At 42.5% G+C, this 23322-nt stretch overlaps 1 long non-coding RNA gene across 9 annotated transcripts; it reads left to right on the top strand.

Moving 5' to 3' along the window:
* Positions 1-492: 492 nt before the first annotated feature.
* Positions 493-5858, top strand: LOC125528659. 9 transcript variants are annotated; one of them, XR_007292444.1, is made up of 10 exons: positions 500-1151; positions 1238-1389; positions 1497-1640; positions 1723-1875; positions 2137-2360; positions 2540-2610; positions 3393-3457; positions 3542-3648; positions 4822-5005; positions 5568-5858. It is a non-coding gene; the product is annotated as an uncharacterized LOC125528659 (long non-coding RNA). The 9 variants fall into 9 exon arrangements; XR_007292441.1 differs by having other exon boundaries at positions 3386-3457; XR_007292445.1 differs by having other exon boundaries at positions 493-1151; positions 1497-1546; positions 2540-3457.
* The last annotated feature ends 17464 nt before the right edge of the window (positions 5859-23322 follow it).

The raw sequence follows: 23322 nt of genomic DNA, 5'->3' as shown, positions 1-23322 counted from the left end.
GAGTTCTTCCTCCTTTTGCCGACACGTGGGACATCCAGCATCCAGGTCGTGTCATGCAAGAAAATAGAGTGGTAGGTGAAGCCACGTGATGTGCATCTTGGGTTAAACTGTAAATAGAATCTTACTACTCTTGAGTAACTCCAAAAGCGGCCACCGAAGATCTTTATTGGATTTTTTTTCCATCACCAGCACATCGAGGTGAAAGATGTGCAGGTTCAATGGGTCCTCTTGCGTTTTCACTGACATGTGGGACCGCATTTAAAACTATACAGAGGCTAGCCAACTCGCTCCCATGGCTGTCCCTCATGATGGGCTATTCGTGGCCGTTAGATCTGGTCAACTAGGTCGTTTCAGCTGTCAGATTTTCACTAGCTGGTAATCAATTGTTTTCACCGCGTAGTGCTTTGAATGCCCAGTGACGGGTGGGCTCGTTTCAGATGTCTATTGGCTGGGTGAGCCTTTCACCGGTGCCAATTGGCTCCTCGTGTGCCGCACTGGCGACGTGCGGGCCTGTGGTTGGGCGTGGGCGTGAACCCTAGCCCCCAGTCTCCAGCCGCCACACCCCTCCCTCCTCCTCACTCCCTCGCCACACCGTCGCACCATCTCCCTCCTCCCTCATCACCAGCCACAGCACCAGGAGATTTGCCGCCGCCGAGATCCAGCGCCTGGCAAGGTCCTCGGGTCGGCTATTGCACCCGCCACTCCGTCGACCAGATCTGCGCCCTTGACTCCCTCTTCTCTCGCGTCACGCGGTGCCTCTGCTCCACCATGCCATGGTTACCTCATGGATGACGGGGCCATGGACATGTCCTTGAAGGAGAGAAGGAATATGACGGAGAGAGAACAGAGAAGGAAGGAGAGGCAGGAGAAGGAGAGAGGAAAGAGGAGAGGGAGGTGCAGCGGCGGATGGGAGATGGTCATCGGCCGACATTAGTCATTCATCCATTCACATCTCTCCTCCTCTCCTGCTCTCGACCACCAATGCGCCCCCTCCTCCTTCCCTTCTCTTCTCACCATCTCCTCTTCTTTGGAGCTAGCTGAGTGATCCACGGCGAGGAAGATGGGGAAGACAGAGCCAACACCGCCGATGCCCACGGGCCACTTCAGTCAGGTGCCTTCCATACTTCCTCCTTCGGGATTTCCAATCCAAGGTTAGTTTTGCTTTGAATCTATATATGCTTCTACATGATATTTAGTTTCTGTACTATGCGTTTGACAAAATGACAAGGCCGTGCAGCAGAGCATAAAATGGAGCCGGCAACAGGGATGATGGGAGAAACAATGGTGGATGAACAGTGGACACCCGAATCTGGCTGAGAAAGAGGGAAGCAGTGCGTGGCGGAAGAGGCGTCCATGTGGTATCCGTTTCTGGTCATCTTCAGCTTGCAGGTTGCTGAATTTTCTCCTCTTTTGCTGCTTCTCTTTGATCAGTAGAACAAGTCGCACAGCATGTGTTTGCATAAATTCTTCTCACAGATGAAGGCTTCTGTGTGCAGGTGAGCGGTTTACTAAAATTGTAGCCAGTCCATACTACATGCTCCCAGAGGTATTAAAGCACAAGTGTGGCCCTGAAATTGATGTCTGGATTGTAGGAGTTATACTTTACATACTTCTTTGTGGTGTGCAAACATTTTTGGAAGGTACTTACTTTCCTTGATTGGACAGAATATATGTTGTGAAGAAATTATAAATCACCTTACAAATTGTTGTGATGTTGTGCAGATTCTGAACAGGGAGTAGCACAAGCAATTATGTGCTCTATGGTAGATTTCAAAAGAGACCCAAGGCCTGGAGTATCTGAGCCTGCTAAAGACTTTGTTCGACAGACGCTGGATCCAGATCCAATCACACGGTTTACTACAACACACGTACTCGGTGAGCATTAGTGATGTTACCTTTCCCATTGTGTAATAGCATGCAGAATGTTTTCTCTCTCTCTCACAATGGTGAATTCAATCTTACATTGGGGTATGTTTTTTATGCCATAGCCATGACCAATTGATAATTAACTTGCAGGTTTTTAATAATTGCATCAGACGATTTCACTATTTATTTTGTGGCATTGTTGATTGCATCAGTAGAACATCCATGGTTACATGATTCTAAAAAGAATCCTGACATTTCTCAATATAATAGGTGGTGTCTGTCGGTAGGGTCTCCCTAAACACGCGTCATCAAATCCAACTGCAAGCTACATGACAAGCTATGATTGAATACCATGTACAAGTATGGGGACAAAATAGTAAACAACAAATAAAGGATACTAGACGGAGATACTGGACGGATGCATGGAGCATGAACTCCTCTTTTTCAGGGGCCACCTTACTTGTGTGCCCTCAGGCCGAGGAGACCTTTCTAAGGTACGTACTACTTCCTTGCTAATTTCAACCAAGAATAGAATGTTATTTCGTTCAATATAATTCGTGGTGTCTGTCATTAGGATCTCATGTTTGATCTACATTTCTTTATTCACTGAATTGTAGACCACTTGCGAGGCAGTACCTAGGAAAATAAACATTTTTCTACCTCAAATTTGCAGATCAATATCCTTGCCAAAATATTTCCCTGGGCTGAATACACTTCTTATCCCAAAGCGATAAACATGCCTATGTGAGCATCACGACCCACATAGCACTAGCAAACAGTTCTGTATGAAATCCTGGAAGCATTTCATTTTCTCAGCAATTATTTTCTTTAGATCTTTCAACAACGTGGTGACTGTTCATGTCCTTAATTAATCCAAACCTACATCCCTTGTTAAATCTAAAGACGTGTTTGCATAATTTTGTGAGTTTTTCCCATGCTTTGTTGATTTTTTCCCCTCTTAATCTTTTATTGTCTGTAAGTCAACAAATGCAGAAGATAGATATAGTTGTGAAGATAATGAAAACTTAATAGTTTTATATGGTGAAGCAACCATTTTAAGGACAACTGATAAGGAAAAGTCGAACAAGGATTAGTAGTCCAGTGTTTGGTTACTATGCAACTATCTTCAGCTTGAGTAAATGCACATTGTTCAGTTCAAGCCATGTTTTTTAGGTATCTTCCTTTACATTTTCTTTACAAAATGGTTTGTTGATCTAGCCGAGGGCTTCACTTCATTCAATTCACTATATTTCATTTACTAAGATAAAAATTCAAGTAGCTGCTGTTGCTATGGTCAATGGCTTGCACACTGTTTTTATAGTGCATAATGAGCGTTGCAAACTGTAAGAAAAACACATGTTCTTGTTCTATTCAGTGTCCTTTTTATGCCATACTGCGCAAATATATAAATGTTTTATGTCCAATTCATAGAAATTCTTGACACCTAAGTGTGCGTGTGAGTCCCCTACAAAATCTCTCTCTCTCTCTCTCTCTCTAATTATCTCGATTTTCCTTTGAGATTGGAGATGCGAACACTAGCTGTTTGTAAATGCACAAGGAGGAGTGCTCAGGGGAGTACGATAGCTTTCAGGTGTGTTTTCTTAGCACTAGCAGTACGAGATGCCAAATGTTAGTTAAGAAGCTTATGATTTGTGCCTTTTGTTCTTGACATAAGTGTACATGGAGGATGTGAAAGCGACGACAGAGGAGCTTGCTGTAGCTGCTCGACTGCTCCGGGAATCGTCCCTCCTGACAGAAGCAAGCACGATGCCATGTCCTAGAGTATGTTCACGTACTTCTATCTGCGTAATGCATGCAAGCATGGATCGATCCATGCATGTATGTATATATACTGACAATTATATGTGACTGATTAATTAACTAAAACTTGAGAGGTTAAAAGGACAAGTGTTTTCAAATGAAGGAATATACTATATGTGCAGCTAACTACATACACATATGCATCAGTCCATGATAGTTGAAAGTTTGGATATTAGGTATATGTTAAAGATCAGGGATCCTAATTGGCCATTCCCATACCACAATTTTCGCTGTATGTATCTCATGAACATTATGCTCTGTACCAGAATTGTCACTGTATCTCATCATTGTTTGGAGTATATCTTTGCAGCTCCATAGAGTTATTAGAATGATTTTACTTCCACATAATAGGCTTTTCAAATTAAATCACAAGACCTTCGTAAGCTTGCTTGGTTACTATGTAGAAGGGTCTTCTTTCAAGGAGCTGTGGATTTTTTCACAATACAAATATGCAATGCCCTTTGAGTCGTTTATTTTATTTTATGAGTAATCCTTTATTATTTGTCAACTGAGGCGTGATTGTCGTGTGCACTTCTTACTGAAAATAATCCTGGTGTTATTTTCTTTGAGAAAAGAAATAGACAGCTCTATGTGTGCTTCTTAGCATCACATCAAATGGAATAATTGAATAGGGTTATATATTATCATATCTGCATACATAATATCTTCTATAATTATATACCAGTGTAGGCTCTTGTTGTTAGATGATGAACTTGTCTTATTTTATGCCAAGTAGTTAAATTTATGTGCACCTTCTCATGTGTTTACTTGTTTCTGCATTTATGGTATGGCTTGGTCCTGTTGTGGAAAAAGATCGTGATATGTTTGGCCATTCTGTTTTTTCTAAATCCAATGACCTATTAATGTGACAATTGTTTCCTCACTATCTTAGATTAGCAGCAATCCTTCTTTTATGTTTCTGCAATTTCAGTTCATGATGTTTGCCTTTTGAAATTTCCTTTGCATTCTGTATCTGCACATCCCCTCTTGTGGTCTGTTGTAATGGTCTACTGAACAGCCATATCATCCTATGATTGCATCGTTGCATTATAATGTACCATATGCTCATGCATTTCTTTTCTTACCGACATTGTCCTGATGAGTTGGCTGGCTTACATGAAGTCTGTTGTGCAGGTCTACTTGTTTTAGGTAGCATTGCTTTCTGGAATACATCATTGGAACCTGGTAACATTCACTGCTTACAGTCAGCAAGACAAGAAGAACATGATTGTGTATGAGTTCATGCACAACGAAAGCATCACCTTAGTTGATGTTAAATTTGCTTTGTGGAATCAACAACACGCTATTGTATATACACGTATGGTTCTTTCGCAGCAAAATTTTGTCTGTGCGGTTGTATTTCAGATCTTTAGAACTGCAGGGTAATTTCTATATTTGCTGATTTAGGTTGTCTTAGGCTGCAGCTTCCTGTCCAGGCTACCGTGTAGCCCATATCCTTTGAAGAGGATACATCTAAATGAAAACTTGGAATTACCTAGGTGCATACATAATCTATTGATGATGTGAATAGAAACACCCACAGTAGCGCTGACCTTTGGCAACCTTCATGTCGTGCCTCCAAGGCAGGCCATGAGTGATGGCTGCCGTGATGTTGGCCTTGCAAAAAAATAGGGCTTTGCTAATTGGTTACTGGCTATAGGTTGTGTTTGTTGTTTACATGTCAGTTTGTAACCATTTGACCATCTTTTATAGACAGTATAGTTCACAAAAAAGAAACTTTTGATAGAAAATATATGGGTTTATAGTAGACCATTATTATATATATGAGAGTGCACATCTTACTTATTGGCATTGCTATGCTTCACAGTATACAATATTTTGCATGCCAGTATAATTCATAAGTGGTTTTTCTTATTCAGGTGTTATTAATATGGTGAGTGATTGAAGAGGAGGCATGAGGAGAAGAGCAGTCCAAAGGGCGGGTGGAGCATGTGACTTGTTGATGTTAGTTTTCATTTCCGGGAAGAATAAATTTTCTATGATTTTAGTGTATGCTGATGTGTGAAAGTAAATCATTTGGATTCCCAATTAGACTATTGTGTGTGTTCAATATTTTATTGTGCATTGATAAAATGTTTCAGTGCCAGTGTGCACAAGTTGAATTTTGAAACAGATGAGAGGACAACTCTGCATAAAGCTTTGTTCGGTTACACCTCTTCCCACAGGGATTGGAGGGGATTTGACTTGTAGGAGATCTAATCCCCCCCTCAATCCCTGCCAAACCTCTTCAATTCCCTGTGAACCGAACACAGCCTAAGGGAGTTTGCCCTAAAGGTTCTTGTTTGCTGCTGTGATTAAAAGTAGGAAATTTATATACCTATATCACTTGCTCAAGCTAAAGTCTTATGTAACATGTAACATCTGAACTCTGTTTGTGCTAATAATTTTTCCTGTTGTGAAAGGCCATGTTGGGTGTTTTGGGTTTTAATTCAGGGAGGTGACAACAATTATGGGTTTGATCTCCTAATGTGTTTGAACATAATTAAGTCAGGGAAGATATTGCATCGCATCTACGTGGTAAAGTTGTATGTCATATACCTTGCGCCATTTGGCTCTATGTTGCCTGAATAAAATAACAAAATATGCATGCTACCCTAACTAGCTGCTAAAACCTACTACTTCTACTATCCAAGTCAAATATTTTGAAAACACTTTGGGTTTTACATGGTCTTTGCGCTTGCTCAAACATAAAGTTATTGAAAAAATACAAATATTTTCAACGTGCCCGTGGTACCAAATCAGACTTTACGCCATTTGGCTCAGAGATAAATTAAAATGTGTGTGTACATCTCATTATAGACAATAGTCTCCATTCTTTTTTTATTAAAGGGGTAAATTTTCTTATCATATGTCCTTGCCCACAACTAAACCAACTATATCATGGAAAAAAAATTCAAAGCGCACATGGATTCAGCGAGTCTCTACGCCATATGTTCTTGCAAAATGAAACTATTTTCGTCGACAACATGGCTTTCGCGGGTCTCTGCGCCATTTGGCGCAACTGGTCAACTAGTATGAGCGAACAGACGATGGGTTTCGCGCGTCTGCTGGCTGGCTGAGAAGAGAGATAGAGGAGGGCTGAGCACGGACTCCAGGAAATTTGTTCTACATAACCAGCACCTCGATATAGTGGGGTGGCATGGGCCATAACTAGCATTCATGTCTAGCAGTACGGCACATGCCACCCACATGAGTCCCATCCGACACCAATTTTCTTGGAGTCCGTGCTAGCTACAGCCATCTCTTCTCCCTCCTGTTTTCTCAGCCATCGCGCGATGGGCGGGGTGGGGGTTTGCCGATAGTCGGTTTGCTCAACTGCGGTCCCACTTGTAAGTGAAAATGCAACACAACACGCATTCCCCCTTGAGCGGCGTACCAGACAAAACGTGTGGAGGTGCGACGTGAACACGGCAGGCTTTTCCTTTTGAACTTGTAACTTGTAAAATTTGGTTCTGCTCCATGGGGTGACCGATAGATAGAAATAACGATTTTCCCTAGAGTAATGAGAAGTTTGGTTCTGGCGCGGTTCATGCATGGAGTACGTAGGAAAATTATGAAGTTGATGCGAAAGGTAAGATAATTACTAGTAGTACCATATACTACTACATGGATTTGACGGAAAGATAAAGATACATACGGATCCATCAACGACATCCTCACGTCCTAGTGCACCGGGTCACAACCGACGTGTGAGGAGCAGCGGCGTTGGCGGCAAGCTCAATGTGCTTCTCAACAATGCCGTCCAAGGTTGCCCTGCGGTCCAAGAAAGCCAGCGTCCTATCGTCCTTCTCTTGCATGTAGTAGTCCTTGTGGATGATTTGCGCATAGACGTGGGTGATTATGTCGATGGTGTCTTGCTGCGCCAGGCGCTGCGCGGTGAGCGCGACCACGAGGTGGACATTCTCCGATGCGACGGCAGGCAGTCGTAGGGCCACCAGTGCGTCGAAGAGGTTGTCACCATAGAGGCCGTTGAGGGTGGCAGGCATCGCAGAGCCTGGGCGCGTGGGCTGGAGGCGTACGTCAAGGTCGTCCGCGAGCTTCTTAACGACGGTAAACTTGTCGAGGAAGCCGACGAGGACCTCGTCGAACAAGGAGACGAAGCTGTCGTCCAAGTGGCCCCTCGCCTTGGTGGCCTCAAGCACTATCTAGAAACGTTCCTCGGTGCTGGGCCGCAGGCCGGCGTCGTGGACCATCTGGCACAGCCGGCTGATGCTTGCGCTCATCGCCTCCATGGGTCTAGCTTCTAGTCAACCGATCTTGCAATTGGAGTGATCACTCTTGCCCTTGGGTGCGTAGGTGCATAGGATTTCGTAGATTGGACTAGCGGGAGCCTTTATATGAGAAGTGCAGACTGCGTTGAATTCACGTGTGTGTTGGCCATCTACTCCTAGCCCCTCTACTACACCTGCCTTTGGCTGTATGATTGGTTGGCCAGCCACCCGTTGGGCCCATGTGTCATACACCCAAAGGCAGGTGCAGTAAGTCAATGAAGCTGTATCCCCCTCCGTGCCCGTGCATGCTTTCAATGACTTGAGACTAGCAAACATCACATGTAGTGGTTAGTTCATTGCATGTATTCCTATTAAGTAGCAAAAAGACATTAAGTTACCTCGCCGATAGGAATAAAACAATACACCATGTATTTATTTACAGAGGGAGTAGTACATTTTTTGTGACATGCATTACTAGATATTGCTAGTCAAATACGAAATCCAGATGGACGTGGTAGTACTACTAAATCCAGACGGTGGTGCTAGTACTACTAGTAGTAGTAGTACCAATGTAGTAGCACTGTACTACCCGTTGGTCAAATTATTACGTGTTGCTCCTCACAGTGAAGTGACAAGACACTACGCCGGAGATGACACCTGAGTATAGGCGCCGTGTTTGGCATACCATAGTCAGCCTCACCGTCTGCAGTCACTATCATCATGGCTGTAGACCTAGCCTGCTTACAACTAGCCGTGTTCGACATAATTTCCCATGCGTAGATGCCCGTGCATTGCACGGAACACCAAGATTGGGGGGTGGACGGCGCCGGCAGCGGCCATCACGCCAGATTTTTCCATGGCCTTCTAGATGTGGTGGGGAGGAGATAAGGCTGATTGTGAGATAAAAGGAGTTATTTGTAAATAAAGAACAAGTGTGGGTATATTTTTGCAAAACTGGAGAAGTTTGGTTTGTATGCGTCAGATCTAGATCCGACGGCTATTGGTGAATGATGGCAGGCACAACATCATCACCAACTCAGGACCTGTTTGATTCGCAGGATTTTGAAAACGCAGGAATAGGACACAGCAATATTACAAGTTTCAAACTGATATTACAAATGTTAGAAGTAATGTTGCACCTGCGAAGAGGGAATTACTAGGAAGTTTACGTAAGAACTTTCGTTACTTTAGGTGGATGCAACATTATCATACAAACTAAAATACACCGCCCTGACAAGTCATTAATGGGCAAATAAGTTTTCGAGTCTCTGGCCACTTGATGTTTCAAAAACAAATTCAGCTTCTGCGGAGACTTTGTCATTTAGGCTTAGACGCTTGCGGTGATCAGCACACCATTCATTGTTGCGCCAGAGAACGCCAAACCCCATTACCTTGAGCACACTTGCCTCCCGAACAAAGAACCTGGCCAATTTAATCTTAGATGTGCTGCCTCGGTAGTCGATCAAATCAATTTCTGTAAGATGGAGATCAAGGCATTCGATGAGATTGTTATAGTGCAGCACATTTTTTACTTTCGGGTCTTTTTTTATGTGCAAAAGAAGAGAACATATTAGAGGAGCTGGCTATATAAGATTGCCGTGTCATCAAGAGGTACCAATATCATTCGCTCATATGATAGGGTTGGCTGGCTAGTGATATTTTTTCACTCTCTCTCTCTTTCTCTTTCCTCTCATTTAGCTAGGAGTATGTGAAGAGCTTGGGCATTTGTTGCCTTCCACTATGTGGCCGATGCCATAATACGCATCGATGTCAAATCAAAAGATTTTGGCACCGCTCTCGCGATGTGAGAGAGTTGTCACCGCTATGCACACAGACCCACATGTATAAACAAATCAATCAAACCAACTACACCAGCCTCTCACTCTCCCAAACAAGTGTTTTTTATTGCCTCGGTCCTCTCTCTCTCTCCCACGCAAGTGTTTTTTCATTGCGTGAGTTAATTTGGCACTGGAGCAAAGTAGGTGATCCAGATTGGGGCACTAGGTGAGCAATGGAGGAGCATTGATGCCAAATGCATCACAAGTGAATTTGGCACGTGTTTTGGCCTACATAGTGGAGGGGCGTTATAGCCCACTTTTGTACTACCTCTTATTTAGTATAAAATTTTGACCATATATTTATGTAAGAAAATGCCAATGCATGTCACTAAAAATTACACCATTTGAAATTATGTTCAAATACGAATCCAACGATATAGTTCTTAGTGACATGCATTAACATTTTGTCAGTTAAATCTATGGTCAAATTTTGATACTACAAAATAGGAAGAGTAAACCAGGACGGAGGTAGTACTTGCTCTTAGGGTAACCATAGAGTTACTGGAGTAGTCTAAGTTACTTTCCACTATGACTATCCTAGGCTACTATAGTAGTGCAACAACAAAACGATGCAGGTGATCATGTGAGAAAAATACTAAAAATATTTCTTTCGGTGCAGTGCGTAGATGCAGTTTTGAACACTACACTTGTAATAGTAATTTGGGAAAATTACGAAAAATTTGAGCTACGTTGTGATTACCGTTTACTAATAGGAAAGAAGTTTCACCTCGATGAGTAGCTTCTCCGTGCACGGAAAGCATGTAAGGAATCCAATAACTTGATCCAGATTGGGGCCGATAGATTTTATTGCCAAGATCTTCACTATGCGCATAGACTGGGTCAAGCTTGTGGGAATCATTTTCTGAAATACGGTCGTAAATACATCAAGAAGAAATTTAAAAATGTGAATTTCAAGAAGACGGAGAAGAAGATGAGTGCTGTACCTGAACGATTACGGATCCAATAAAGAGTTCGGAGAATTTGGCAGATGAGTGCACCAATGCTGTCAATTTCGGCGCGTCAATGACCCTGATTTTTGTTGGACCTTCTAGATCTGATACAAGCAATCTCTCAAGGAAAGGCGCATTCTCAATGACCATAACGTGGAACAGCTGGAGTGATCGCTTCCCAATTGATGTCTTGTTGCAGGGCCAGCAAGACACATAAATCCATCAGAGATTCATCGAGGCGATGTGGAGGCTAATGAACCCGTGGATCTGCTCAAGACGAAGGTACTCGAGCGCAATACAGCTGCGGAGCAGGTGCTCCATAGCCTTCTTCGAGATGACAACGTTGAAGAGGTCGAGCTGCTTGAGTTGAAGGAGAAGAAGGGCGGGCGCGGCATTAATCTGGGGAAGATAGCAGGAGCTGAAGCTGGTGCGGCGCAGCATTGGCGCGAAGCGGAGCGTGGACGGTGGCAGAGAGCGACATCGTCCAGCTTCAAAGCTGAGCTCCTCGAGCTGATCTAGGACGGGGGATAAGAACCACTCGTCGAATTTGGGTCGGACCTTGCAGTTGGTACTGAACATGCGGATGTCAAGGCGTCTGGCTAGCCCAGGGTGTGATGAAAGGATCTTGGAGACTGCGGCCATGCGTTTGCAATCCCCGTCGCAGATGCAGCTGTCGACGGTGAGGTTGAGGGGGACGCGATGCCAGAGGGGGCGCCACTGCCCAGAGAGCAGGGCGGTCCGCATGGTAGATTTGGTGGGGAGGAGGCCGATGATGATGAGCACCATGTCATCGGGGAGGCTGCTGATGAAGTCCAGGCTCGCCGGATGCGGTTTTGGCTCGAGCCGCCTCCGCTTGTTGGCTGCCTCACCATCCATCTCAACCGGCGGCGATGCCGGTGTACACGTGTGCTAGTGTGTGTTGTGTGCTGGGTGTGCGCGAGTGCGTCCTTCTGTGCATGCCGCCGCGCAGTGGTGAATTGTGCGCGAGTGTGTCCTCCACGCGGAAGAAGTGTGTCCTCAATGCGCCCTCAATTTACTAGCGTGCGGGGTGCTACCCAAGTGGTTTCAACTTTGTTTACTTCACCGCGTGTCAGATGGGCCTCTAGTTTACTTATTTTCACCCACTGCCACATGGGCCAGCACACGAAGATACAGAACACGAGCTGACAAAGCAGCATGTGGACTGGTTGACTGATACGTCTCCAACGTATCTATAATTTTTGATTGCTCCATGCTATATTATCTACTGTTTTGGGCATTATTGGGCTTTATTATCCACTTTTATATTACTTTCGGGACTAACCTATTAACCGGAGGCCCAGCCCAGATTTGCTGTTTTATGCCTATTTCAGTGTTTTAAAGAAAAGGAATATCAGACGGAGTCGAAACGGAACGAAATCAACTAGAGATGTTATTTTTGGAACGAAAGCCACCCGATGGACTTGGTCCCCAAGTCAAGGAAGGAAGGAGGAGCTCACGAGGGTAGGGGGCGCGCCCCCTGCCTCGTGGGGCCCTCGTGGCTCCCCTGACGTGCTCCTTCTGCCTATATAACTCCATATACCCTAAAACTTCCAGAACACACAATAGATCGGGAGTTCCGCCGTTAGAAGCCTCCGTCGCCACCGAAAGCCAATATAGACCCATTCCGGCACCCTGCCGGAGGTTGCAATCCTTCTCCGGTGGCCATCTTCATCATCCCGGTGCTCTCCATGACGAGGAGGGAGTAGTTCTCCCTCGGGGCTGAGGGTATGTACCAGTAGCTATGTATTTGATCTCTCTCTCTCTCTCGTGTTCTTGAGGTGATACGATCTTGATGTATCGCGAGCTTTGCTATTATAGTTGGATCCTATGATGTTTTCTCCCCCCTCTACTCTCTTGTAATGAATTGAGTTTCCCCTTTGAAGTTATCTTATCGGATTGAGTCTTTAAAGATTTGAGAACACTTGATGTATGTCTTGCCGTGGATATCTGTGGTGACAATGGGATATCACGTGATTCACTTGATGTATGTTTTGGTGATCAACTTGCGGGTTCCGCCCGTGAACCTATGCATAGGGGTTGGCACACGTTTTTGTCATGACTCTCCAGTAGAAACTTTGGGGCACTCTTTGAGGTTCTATGTGTTGGTTGAATAGATGAATCTGAGATTGTGTGACACATATCGTATAATCATACCCACGGATACTTGAGGTGACATTGGAGTATCTAGGTGACATTAGGGTTTTGGTTGATTTGTGTCTTAAGGTGTTATTCTAGTATGAACTCTAGGTCTGTTTGTGACACTTATAGGAATAGCCCACCGGATTGATTGGAATGAATAACTTTGAGGTGGTTTCATACCCTACCATAATCTCTTCGTTTGTTCTTCGCTATTAGTGACTTTGGAGTGACTCTTTGTTGCATGTTGAGGGATAGTTTTATGATCCAATTATGTTAGTATTGTTGAGGGAACTTGCACTAGCGAAAGTATGAACCCTAGGCCTTGTTTACCATCATTGCAATACCGTTTACGCTCACTTTTACCATTAGTTACCTTGCTGTTTTTATAATTTCAGATTACAAATACCTTTATCTACTATCCATATACCACTTGTATCACCATCTCTTCGCCGAACTAGTGCACCTATACAATTTACCATGGTATTGGGTGTGTTGGGTACACAAGAGACTCTTTGTTATTTGGTTGCAGGGTTGCTTGAGAGAGACCATCTTCATCCTATTCCTCCTACGGATTGATAAACCTTAGGTCATCCACTTGAGGGAAATTTGCTACTGTCCTACAAACCTCTGCACTTGTAGGCCCAACAACGTCTACAAGAAGAAGGTTGTGTAGTAGACATCAAGCTCTTTTCTGGCGCCGTTGTCAGGGAGGTGAGTGCTTGAAGGTATATCTTTAGATCTTGCAATCGAGTCTTTTCGTTTCTTGTTTTATCACTAGTTTAGTTTATAAAAGAAAACTACAAAAAAATGGAATTGAGTTTGTCTCATACGCTTCATCTTTTTAATATCTTTCGTGAGTATGATGGAAAGGATAATTGTGCTCAAGTGCTAGAAGAAGAAATCTATAAAATGTTTGGCACTAAATATTTGAATGATGAGCATGATTGCAATGTTGTTAGTATGAATTCCTTGAATATCCATGATGCTAATGATATGCAAAGCCACAAGCTTGGGGAAGCTATGTTTGATGAAGATGATATTTTTTGCCCCCCAAGCTTTGATGAGCAAATTTACTATGATGAAAGCATGCCTCCTATCTATGATGATTATTGTGATGACACGTATGCTTTAAATAATAATGATAACCATGAAACTTGTCATCTTGATCTTAATTTTCAATCACATGATAGTTATTTTGTTGAGTTTGCTCCCACTATTATTCATGACAAGAAATTTGCTTATGTGGAGAGTAATAAAATTTTTATGCTTATATATCATGAAAAGAATGCTTTAGGTGCTGGTTATATTGTTGAATTCATTCATGATGCTACTGAAAATTATTATGAGGGAGGAATATATGCTTGTAGGAATTGCAATAATATCAAGTTTCCTCTCTATGTGCTTAAAGTTTTGAAGTTATGCTTGTATTGCCCTCCTATGCTAGTTGATTATTGTTCCCACAAGTTGTTTGCTCACAAAATCCCTATGCATAGGAAGTATTTTAGACTTAAATGTGCTAGTCATATTATTCATGATGCTCTCTTTATGTTACAATTCTTATCTTTTATGTGAGCATCATTGAAATCATCATGCCTAGCTAGGGGCGTTAAACGATAGCGCTTGTTGGGAGGCAACCCAATTTTATTTTTGTTCCTTTCTTTTTTTCCTGTTTAGTAATAAGTAATTCATCTAGCCTCTGTTTAGATGTGGTTATATGCTTTTAATTAGTGTTTGTGCCAAGTAGAACCTTTGGGAAGACTTGGGGAAAGTCTTTGCGATCATGCTGTAAAAAACAGAAACTTTAGCGCTCACAAGAATTGCTGCCATTTTTATTTGGAAAGTGATATTTAGTTAATTCTTTTTGAAGGTGATTAATAGATAAATTCCTCAGGTCCAGAAATTTATTTGAGAATTTTACGAGTTACATAAGTATACGTTTGATCCAGATTACTACATACTGTTCTGTTTTTGACAGATTCTGTTTTCTATGTGTTGCTTGCTTATTTTGATGAATCTATGAGTAGTATCGGAGGGTATGAACCATAGATAAGTTGGAATACAGTAGGTTTAACACCAATATAAATAAATAATGAGTTCATTACAGTACCTTGAAGTGGTGATTTATTTTCCTATACTAACGGAGCTCACGAGGTTTCTACTTTAAGCTTTGTGTTGTGAAGTTTTCAAGTTTTGGGTAAAGATTCGATGGACTATGGAATAAGGAGTGGCAAGAGCCTAAGATTGGGGATTCCCAAGGCACCCCAGGGTAATATTCAAGGATAGACAAGAGCCTAAGCTTGGGGATGCCCCGGAAGGCATCCCCTCTTTCGTCTTCGCTCACCGTTAACTTTACTTGGAGCTATATTTTTATTTACCACATGATATGTGTTTTGCTTGGAGCGTCAATTTATTTTGTTACGATTTGCTTGATGTTATTTAGAACAATGTTTTGCTTCTTTTATTTCAATAAAAGTGGCATTGATAGCCTTTACTATTCCTATGTTACAAGTATACATGTTGCTGTTTGAAAACAGAAAGTTTACCACTGTTGCAATAATTCCCTAGAAAAGTCAGAATGTGATAAAATGTTGAAACCTTTTGCATATTAAGCTCTGATAAATTTACTACAGTGGGAATTTTCATAATTTTTGGAGCTAGGGAAGTATGGATGTTGCTGCATTCTTTATAGACTGTCCTGTTTAGGCAGATTGCTGTTATGTTTGCATTGTTTGCATATGTTTGCTTCTTTAATGATTCTATTTGAGGATAGGACTATTAAATATGCAGAGGAATTTAGTATGCAATGTTGAATAATAATTTTAGGTATTTGCTACTGTAGAGTATGATAAGGTTTTGGCAATGGTTTATACTAACTTATCTCACGAGTCCTTGTTGAGTTTTGTGTGGATGAAGCTTTTGAGATTTAGGGAGACCGTGATATGAGAGGAATTAAGGAGACACAAAAGCTCAAGATTGGGGATGCCCAAGGCACCCCAAGATAATATTTCAAGAAGTCTCAACCGTCTAAGCTTTGGGATGCCCCGGTTGGCATCCCACCTTTCTTCTTCAACAAACTATCGGTTAGTATCGGTTGATCCTAAGTTTTTGCTTCTTCACATGATATTTGCTATTCTTGAATGTCATTTTATTTTGCTTTGCTTGCTGTTTGAATAGAATACCAAGATCTGAAATTATTAAATGTTAGAGAGTCTTCACATAGTTGCATAATTATTCGACTACTCATTGATCTTCACTTATATCTTTCGAAGTAGTTTGTTGTTTGCTCTAGTGCTTCACTTATATCTTGTAGAGCATGGTGGTAGTATTATTTTGAAGAAATAGATGAACTCTCAAGCTTAACTTATATTATTTTGAGAGTCTTAAATATCATGGTAATTTTCTTAAAATCCTAATATGCTAAGCATAAAAGATTTGTAAGTATTCTTATGAGTGTGTTGAATACTAAGAGAAGTTTGATGATTGATGATTGTTTTGAGATATGGAGGTAGTGATATCAGAGTCATGCTAGTTGAGTAGTTGTGAATTTGAGAAATACTTGTGTTGAAGTTTGTGATTCCCGTAGCATGCACGTATGGTGAACCGTTATGTGATGAAGTCGGAGCATGATTTATTTATTGATTGCCTTCCTTATGAGTGGCGGTCGTGGACGAGCAATGGTCTTTTTCTACCAATCTATCCCCCTAGGAGCATGCGCATAGTACTTTGTTTCGATAACTAATAGATATTTGCAATAAGTATGTGAGTTCTTTATGACTAATGTTGAGTCCATGGATTATACGGACTCTCATCCTTCCACCATTGCTATCCTCTCTAATACCGTGCACCTTTCGCCGGTATCATACACCCACCATTTACCTTCCTCAAAACAGCCACCATACCTACCTATTACGGCACTTCCATAGCCATTACGAGATATATTTCCATGCAACTTTCCATCATTCCGTTCATCATGACACATTCATCATTGTCATATTGCTTAGCATAATTGTGTAGTTGACATAGTATTTGTGGCAAAGCCACCGTTCATAATTCTTTCATACATGTCACTCTTGATTCATTGCACATCCCGGTACACCGCCGGAGGCATTCATATAGAGTCATACTTTGTTCTAGTATCGAGTTGTAATCATTGAGTTGTAAATAAATTGAAGTGTGATGATCATCATTCAATAGAGCATTGTCCCCAAAAAAAAGAAAAAAAGAGAAAGGCCAAATAAAAAAAAGGGAAGGCCAAATAAAAAAAGGCCAAATAAAAAAAGAAAGAGAAAGGCCAAAGAAAAAAAAGAAAGGCCAAATAAAAAAATTATAAGAAGGGGCAATGCTACTATTCCTTTTTCCACACTTGTGCTTCAAAGTAGCACCATGTTCTTCATATAGAGAGTCTCTTGAGTTATCACTTTCATATACTAGTGGGAATCTTTCATTATAGAACGTGGCTTGTATATTCCAACAATGGGCCTCCTCAAGTGCCCTAGGTCTTCGTGAGCAAGCAAGTTGGATGCACACCCACTTAGTTTCCTTGTTGAGCTTTCATACATTTATAGCTCTAGTGCATCCGTTGCATGGCAATCCCTACTCACTCACATTGATATCTATTGATGGGCATCTCCATAGCCCGTTGATACACCTAGTTGATGTGAGACTATCTTCTCCTTTTTGTCTTCTCCACAACCACCATTCTATTCCACCTATAGTGCTATGTCCATGGCTCACGCTCATGTATTGCGTGAAGATTGAAAAAGTTTGAGAACATCAAAAGTATGAAACAATTGCTTGGCTTGTAATCGGGGTTGTGCATGATTTAAATATTTTGTGTGGTGAAGATAGAGCATAGCCAGACTATATGATTTTGTAGGGATAGCTCTCTTTGGCCATGTTATTTTGAGAAGACATAATTGCTTAGTTAGTATGCTTGAAGTATTATTATTTTTATGTCAATATGAACTTTTGTCTTGAATCTTTAGGATCTGAATATTCATATCACAAGTAAGAAGAATTACATTGAAATTATGCCAACTAGCATTCCACATCAAAAATTATCTTTTTTATCATTTACCTACTTGAGGACGAGCAGGAATTAAGCTTGGGGATGCTTGATACGTCTCCAATGTATCTATAATTTTTGATTGCTCCATGCTATATTATCTATTGTTTTGGGCATTATTGGGCTTTATTATCCACTTTTATATTACTTTCGGGACTAACCTATTAACCGGAGGCCCAGCCCAGATTTGCTGTTTTATGCCTATTTCAGTGTTTTGAAAAAAAGGAATATCAGACGGAGAAGAAACGGAACGAAATCAACTAGAGAAGTTATTTTTGGAACGAAAGCCACCCGATGGACTTGGACCCCACTTCAAGGAAGGAAGGAGGAGCTCACGAGGGTAGGGGCGCGCCCACCCCCCTGGGGCGTGCCCCCCTGCCTCGTGGGGCCCTCGTGGCTCCCCTGACGTGCTTCTTCTTGTTGGAAATATGCCCTAGAGGCAATAATAAATTAGTTATTATTATTATATTTCCTTGTTCATGATAATCGTTTATTATCCATGCTATAATTGTATTGATAGGAAACTCAGATACATGTGTGGATACATAGACAACACCATGTCCCTAGTAAGCCTCTAGTTGACTAGCTCGTTGATCAATAGATGGTTACGGTTTCCTGGCCATGGACATTGGATGTCGTTGATAACGGGATCACATCATTAGGAGAATGATGTGATGGACAAGACCCAATCCTAAGCATAGCACAAGATCGTGTAGTTCGCATGCTAAAGCTTTTCTAATGTCAAGTATCGTTTCCTTAGACCATGAGATTGTGCAACTCCCGGATACCGTAGGAGTGCTTTGGGTGTGCCAAACGTCACAACGTAACTGGGTGACTATAAAGGTGCACTACGGGTATCTCCGAAAGTGTCTGTTGGGTTGGCACGAATCGAGACTGGGATTTGTCACTCCGTGTTAAACGGAGAGGTATCTCTGGGCCCACTCGGTAGGACATCATCATAATGTGCACAATGTGATCAAGGAGTTGATCACGGGATGATGTGTTACGACGAGTAAAGAGACTTGCCGGTAACGAGATTGAACAAGGTATCGGGATACCGACGATCGAATCTCGGGCAAGTATCGTACCGCTAGACAAAGGGAATTGTATACGGGATTGATTAAGTCCTTGACATCGTGGTTCATCCGATGAGATCATCGTGGAACATGTGGGACCAACATGGGTATCCAGATCCCGCTGTTGGTTATTGACCGGAGAACGTCTCGGTCATGTCTGCATGGTTCCCGAACCCGTAGGGTCTACACACTTAAGGTTCGGTGACGCTAGGGTTATAGAGATATTAGTATGCGGTAACCCGAAATGTTGTTCGGAGTCCCGGATGAGATCCCGGACGTCACGAGGAGTTCCGGAATGGTCCGGAGGTAAAGAATTATATATAGGAAGTGCTATTTCGGCCGGACAAGTTTCGGGGTCACCGGTATTGTACCGGTGACCGAAAGGGTCCGGGTCCACCAAGGGGGTCCACCTGCCCCGGGGGGCCACATGGGCTGTAGGGGTGTGCGCCTTGGCCTATATGGGCCAAGGACACCAGCCCCAAGAGGCCCATGCGCCAAGAGATAAGGGAAAGGAAGAGTCCTAAAAGGGGAAGGCACCTCCTAGGTGCCTTGGGGAGGATGGACTCCTCCCTGGCCGCACCCTTCCTTGGAGGAAGGGCCAAGGCTGCGCCTCCTCTCCCTTGGCCCTATATATAGTGGGGGGAAGGGAGGGCAGCCAACCTAAGCCCTGGCGCCTCCCTCTCCCTCCCATGACACATCTCCCTCCTCCCGCAACGCTTGGCGAAGCCCTGTTGGAATCCCGCTACTTCCACCACCACGCCGTCGTGCTGCTGGATCTCCATCAACCTCTCCTCCCCCCTTGCTGGATCAAGAAGGAGGAGACGTCGCTGCTCCACGTGTGTTGAACGCGGAGGTGCCGTCCGTTCGGCGCTAGGATCATCGGTGATTTGGATCACGACGAGTACGACTCCATCAACCCTCTCTTGAACGCTTCCGCGCGATCTACAAGGGTATGTAGATCCACTCCTCCCTCGTTGCTAGATGACTCCATAGATTGATCTTGGTGACACGTAGAAATTTTGAATTTCTGCTACGTCTCCCCAACAGTGGCATCATGAGCTAGGTCTATGCGTAGTTTCTATGCACGAGTAGAACACAAAGTAGTTGTGGGCGTTGATTTTGTTCAATATGCTTACCGTTACTAGTCCAATCTTGATTCGGTGGCATTGTGGGATGAAGCGGCCCGGACCGACCTTACACGTACTCTTACGTGAGACTGGTTCCACCGACTGACATGCACTAGTTGCATAAGGTGGCTAGCGGGTGTCTGTCTCTCCCACTTTAGTCGGATCGGATTCGATGAAAAGGGTCCTTATGAAGGGTAAATAGCAATTGGCATATCACGTTGTGGTCTTGCGTAGGTAAGAAACGTTCTTGCTAGAAACCCATAGCAGCCACATAAAACATGCAAACAACAATTAGAGGACGTCTAACTTGTTTTTGCAGGGTATGCTATGTGATGTGATATGGCCAAAAGGATGTGATGAATGATATATGTGATGTATGAGATTGATCATGTTCTTGTAATAGGAATCACGACTTGCATGTCGATGAGTATGACAACCGGCAGGAGCCATAGGAGTTGTCTTAATTTATTTATGACCTGCGTGTCAACATAAACGTCATGTAATTACTTTACTTTATTGCTAACCGTTAGCTGTAGTAGTAGAAGTAATAGTTGGCAGACAACTTCATGAAGACACGATGATGGAGATCATGATGATGGAGATCATGGTGTCATGCCGGTGACGATGATGATCATGGAGCCCCGAAGATGGAGATCAAAAGGAGCAATATATTGGCCATATCATGTCACTATTTGATTGCATGTGATGTTTATCATGTTTATACATCTTATTTGCTTAGAACGACGGTAGTAAATAAGATGATCCCTCATTAAAATTTCAAGAAAGTGTTCCCCCTAACTGTGCACCGTTGCGAAAGTTCGTCGTTTCGAAGCACCACGTGATGATCGGGTGTGATAGATTCTTACGTTCGAATACAACGGGTGTTGACGAGCCTAGCATGTACAGACATGGCCTCGGAACACATGCAAACACTTAGGTTAACTTGACGAGCCTAGCATGTACAGACATGGCCTCGGAACACAAGAGACCGAAAGGTCGAGCATGAGTCGTATGGTAGATACGATCAACATGAAGATGTTCACCGATGTTGACTAGTCCGTCTCACGTGATGATCGGACACGGCCTAGTTGACTCGGATCATGTAATCACTTAGATGACTAGAGGGATGTCTATCTGAGTGGGAGTTCATAAGATGAACTTAATTATCCTGAACATAGTCAAAAGGTCTTCGCAAATTATGTCGTAGCTCGCGCTTCAGTTCTACTGTTTAGATATGTTCCTAGAGAAAATTTAGTTGAAAGTTGATAGTAGCAATTATGCGGACTAGGTCCGTAAACTGAGGATTGTCCTCATTGCTTCATAGAAGGCTTATGTCCTTAATGCACCGCTCAGTGTGCTGAACCTCGAACGTCGTCTATGGATGTTGCGAACATCTGACATACAAATTTTGATAACTACGTGATAGTTCAGTTAAACGGTTTAGAGTTGAGGCATCGAAGACATTTTGAAACGTCGCGAAACATATGAGATGTTTCGAGGGCTGAAATTGGGATTTCAGGCTCGTGCCCACGTCAAGAGGTATAAGACCTCCGACGATTTTCTTAGCCTGCAAACTAAGGGAGAAAAGCTCAATTGTTGAGCTTGTGCTCAGATTGTCCGAGTACAACAATCATTTGAATCGAGTGGGAGTTGATCTTCCAGATGAGATAGTGATGTTTCTCCGAAGTCATTACCACCAAGCTGCTAGAGCTTCGTGATGAACTATAATATATCAGGGACATATATGATGATCCTTGAGATATTCGCGATGTTTGACACCACAAAAGTAGAAATCAAGAAGGAGCATCAATTGTTGATGGTTAGTGAAACCACTAGTTTCAAGAAGGGCAAGGGCAAGAAGGGATACTTCATGAAACGGCAATTCAGCTGCTGCTCTAGTGAAGAAACCCAAGGTTGAACCCAAACCCGAGACTAAGTGCTTCTGTAATAAGAGGAACAGCCACTGGAGCAGAATTACCCTAAATACTTGGTAGATGAGAAGGCTGGCAAAGTCAATAGAAGTATATTGGATATACATTGTGTTAATGTGTACTTTACTAGTACTCCTAGTAGCACCATGGTATTAGATACCAATTCGGTTGCTAAACTCGAAATAAAAGGCTGCGGAGTAAACAGAGACTAGCTAAAGGTGAGCTGGCAATATGTGTTGGAAGTGTTTCGAAGGTTGATATGATCAAGCATCGCACGCTCCCTCTACCATCGAGATTGGTATTAAAACCTAAATAATTGTTATTTTGTGTTTGCGTTGAGCATAGACATGATTGGATTATGTCTATCGCGATACGGTTATTCATTTAAGGAGAATAATGGTTACTCTGTTTATTTGAATAATACCTTCAATGGTCTTACGCCTAAAATGAATGGTTTATTGAATCTCGATCGTAGTGATACACATCTTCATGCCAAAAGATATAGGATAGTAATGATAGTACCACCTACTTGTGGCACTGCCACTTAAGTCATATCGGTATAAAACGCATGAAGAAGCTCCATGTTGATGGATCTTTGGACTCACTCATTTTTGAAAGGATTGAGACATGCGAACCATGTTTGTTGGTAGATATGCATATACAAATGGATCGTTTGGACTCACTTGATTTTGAATCACTTGAGACATGCAAATCATACCACATGGGCAAGATGACTGAAAGCCTCATTTTCAGTAAAATGGAACAAGAAAGCAACTTGTTGGAAGTAATACATTTTGATGTGTGCAGTCCAATGAGTGCTGAGGCGTGTAGTGGATATCGTTATGTTCTTACTTCACAGATGATTTGAGTAGATGTTGAGTACATTTACTTGATGAATCACGAGTCTGAATTATTGAAAGGTTCAAGTAATTTTAGGGTGAAGTTGAAAGATCGTCGTGACAAGAGGATAAAATATCTATGATATGATCATAGAGATGATATCTGAATTACGAGTTTGGCACAGAATTAAGACATTGTGGAAATTGTTTCACAACTAATACAGCCTGGAACACCATAGTGTGATGGTGTGTCCGAACATCATAATTGCACCCTATTGGATATGATGCATACCATGATGTCTCTTGTCGAATTACCACGATAGTTTATGGGTTAGGCATTAGAGACAACCACATTTACTTTAAATAGGGCACCACGTAATTCCGATGAGATGACACCGTATGAACTATGGTTTAAAG

Source organism: Triticum urartu, unplaced genomic scaffold, assembly GCF_003073215.2.
Source record: "Triticum urartu cultivar G1812 unplaced genomic scaffold, Tu2.1 TuUngrouped_contig_502, whole genome shotgun sequence".
In the NCBI taxonomy this organism is placed as follows: domain Eukaryota; kingdom Viridiplantae; phylum Streptophyta; class Magnoliopsida; order Poales; family Poaceae; genus Triticum; species Triticum urartu.
The sequence above is the reverse complement of the archived record's forward strand: the minus strand, read 5'-3'. Positions and strand labels throughout refer to the sequence as shown.